Source organism: Budorcas taxicolor, chromosome 5 (assembly GCF_023091745.1).
Source record: "Budorcas taxicolor isolate Tak-1 chromosome 5, Takin1.1, whole genome shotgun sequence".
Lineage (NCBI taxonomy): Eukaryota > Metazoa > Chordata > Mammalia > Artiodactyla > Bovidae > Budorcas > Budorcas taxicolor.
Window position 1 is genome coordinate 109,990,595 of NC_068914.1, and position 3,628 is coordinate 109,994,222.

At 44.6% G+C, this 3,628-nt stretch overlaps 1 pseudogene; it reads right to left on the bottom strand.

The window, feature by feature from the left end:
• Positions 1-847: 847 nt before the first annotated feature.
• On the bottom strand, positions 848-2,470 carry LOC128048687 (T-complex protein 1 subunit epsilon-like; annotated as a pseudogene).
• Between the last annotated feature and the right edge of the window lie 1,158 nt (positions 2,471-3,628).

Genomic DNA, 3,628 nt, shown 5'->3' on the forward strand with positions numbered 1-3,628 from the left:
TTCTTCTTCACTTTCTGCTATAAAGGTTGTGTTATCTGCATATCTGAGGTTATTGATATTTCTGCCTGCAATCTTGATTCCAGCTTGTGCTTCATCCAGCCTGGCATTTTGCATGATGTACTCTGCATATAAGTTAAATAAGCAGGGTGACAATATACAGCCTTGACGTACTCCTTTCCCAATTTGGAATTAGTCTGTTGTTGCCTATGCCATTCTAACTGTTGCTTCTTTCTTTTTTTGTCAGTATTTAAATAAATTTAATAGGACCAAGCCGATATTCCTCAATGTTAAAGCAAATCTTGAGAACAAACTGAACATTTACAGCTGTTAAAAACAGGTTCTACATCTTATTTAAAAAAAAATCAACTCAAACTCCTTCAATTAGGGCATTTGATGAATGTTAGTGAATGTTTGTTAACTTGAGCAGAATATAAAGGTTGTTTAAAGTGTTCCCTTTAATACAACAAATACAAAACCTTGTGAGATCATACCTCTATAATTTCATGTCTTTGAACAAGTGAAACTATGGTTACCAAACAGCTACTGTTGTCACAGTGTCTGATACAGTGTAACAATAAATAGCTGTATATGCAGCACAAGACACCCATTTATTTAGTCACAGTAGCAGGACACTTACTGAGCGACTTCACTCTCACTTTTCACTTTCATGCATTGGAGAAGGAAATGGCAACCCACTCCAGTGTTCTTGCCTGGAGAATCCCAGGGACGGGGGAGCCTGGTGGGCTGCCGTCTATGGAGTCGCCCAGAGTCGGACAGGACTGATGCGACTTAGCAGCAGCAGCAGCAGCAGCGGATCTTACTCCTCATTTTATTCTAAATTCTGTCTTTACTGTTCAGATTCTCCAGGCTTATGGATGTTGTCAATCTTCAAAGTCATTCTAACCGTTTGTGTTACAAGAGAGATCTGCTGCTTTTTGCCGATCAAGGTTTCTATGACATGTTAATGTTTCATATTATTGGTTCCCTTGCGCAGACAGCCAATCCCCGAGGGCGGGGTTCACCTCCTTCACATGTCTGGCCCGGATCTCAGTCATGGTCTGAATGGGGTTCATGCCTCTGTTCTCCACGAGCTCCGTAGGGATGACCACCAGTCCCTTGGCAAAGGCGTGCATGGCCTACTGCTCCAGGGCCGGGCACTAGTCGACCTCCTGGCTGACCACCAGGGCACAAGCGATCTCGGTAGCGCCCCTGCAATATACCATGTGGTTGTCCTGGATGAGGTTGTGGATGACACACAGAGTGTCATGACGGGAATGCTTGGCCTCCTTGATGATCATCTTATTTCCTCCTCTGATGAAAATGATGACGGCTCTGGAGTTCTTACACTGCTTGATGACCAGCATCTTGTCTCTTGTGGTCCCAAACGAGATTTCCTTCACAAGACCTGCAAGCCTAGCTTCTCAGCTGTGAGCTCTGAAAACCTAGGGATGATGTGGCCACCTGTGGCGATGGCGAGCAACTCAATTTCAGATCCTTCAACCTAGTGGACCGCCAACAAGTTATTCTGGAGAAGTAAATGATTAGCTTCATCATCAAAGCCCCACTGGCAAATAGCTAGATTAGCACCAGTTTCTTTAATGTGCTGGATCATCTCTTCAAACTTCTCCTTTACAGAAGTGCTCCTTCAGTACTTCTGAAGGGCTTTAAAATCTTCCACAGATGTCACATCCACCTTCTACTTCATCTTTGGTTTCAGTGGCTCAAATAAACATGTGAGGATTGCAACCTTAGCATCTTCCACTTGCTTGGGCATCTGTGGATGACTGAAGTCCTTGTCCATGATCAAGCCCTTGATCAGCTTGGTGTCCTTCAGCCACTCACCCACCTTGCCTTCTACCTTGATGAGCTGGAAGTCAATGTCCCTGTGCTGCATGTCGGCCACGGTGAGGACGGCATTCACAGTGATCTAGGTCATTTGTCAGTGACAGCTGTTAATTACTTTGGAGCCCAGCATGGTCTTTGCTGTCTGGATCAGGGGCTCAGTGTTCTTCATGTTGTCAAGGACACTGTTGCTGATCTTGTCCAGGTGCTCAGTAGTGATGCAGGTGACCTGCTCTTGGCCATCAGTGATCCTGATTGGGTGAATGTGGAGGTCCAGCAGCTGCTCAGCCTTTTCCAACAGGACAACCACTCCTGTGGTTCCATCTCCAATCTCATCATCCTGTGATTTGGACAGTTCAGCCATCAGCTTGGTGATCTGATGGTCAACATTCATCATGCTTAAGAGGGTGGCACTATCATTGGTCGTAGTCATGTCACCATACTTATTCACCATCATCTTATCAAGCCCATTTGGTCCAAGTGATGTTTTCACTGTATTTGCTACAGCCTTTGCTGCCATTATATGAGATTCGAGGGCCTCAAGTACCATAAGATGAGACTTGCAGTCCTGATCCTTGATGATGAGGAAAGGACCGCCATATTTGTCGAAGTCACGGGTCCCCACGGACCCCAAGATGCAGTAGCGAGAGTTACTCTCCCTCAACCGGCAGAGACCATGCCAGAACCCAGAGCCCACCTTCCTCTTCAGGGCTATCTATTGCTTCTTGATCTGCATACAGGTTTCTCAGGAGGCAGATAAGGTGGTCTGGTATTCTCATCTCTTTAAGAATTTTCCACAGTTTGTTGTGATCCACATAGTCAAAGGCTATGTGCCAAGTGCTGTTCTGAACTCTTACAGTAAACAAGTTAGGCAAAATTTATACCCTCATGTCCCTGACATTCTAGATGTAGGGGAATTGACAATAAACAAACAATAAAGTAATGATTTCAGATATGATTAGTCCTATGAATAAAATAAAACACAGTTGGGGATCAGAGTGACTTGAGTGGGGAACTTTTAGATAGATTAGAATGTATCTTTTTCAGAAGATGACACTGAACAGGGTCCTGATGGTGAGAAGGAATCTGACATGTGAAGGTATGGGAAGGGAATTTTAGGCATAAGGAAGAGAAAGCATAAGGGGCTGAGTCAATGATGAGCTTAGTGGTTCTAGGAAAAGCAGGTGGGGCAGAGGGGTTGGAGGAGAGTGAGTAAAGGCTAGACTTATTGGAGCCGAGATGACACAGAGGCTAGGTCAGAGGACTGTACCCCATGGCACCACGATTTCAATTTTAAGGTGATGGTAGGTCATGGAGGGTTCACATGGGCTGGTTCACATTTTTGAAAGGTCATACTAGTTGAGGAGATTAGACTAATAGGCAAAAACAGATAGGAAATACTAAGGAATGCAAGCCTTTTTTTTTTTTTTAAGACATGTTGAGTTTGACATAGGTATTATACATACAAGTGTGGGGTCTAATTGGAGAAAGAAATGGCAACCCACTCCAGTATTCTTGCCTGGAGAATCCCATGGACAGAGGAGCCTGACAGGCTACAGTCCATGGGGTCACAAAGAGTCAGACACAACTGAAGTGACTTAGCACACACGTGGTTGAAAGTGTAAATCTTAGAGCTTAGGAGATAGGTCAGAGTTGGAGATGTCTATGTGGGAGTCCTCACTGTATACATATAATCATTATGCTGTGCTTAGTTGCTCAGTTGTGTCCAAGTCTTTGAGACCCACTGGACTATAGCCCACCAGGCTCCTCTGTCCAAGGGATTTTT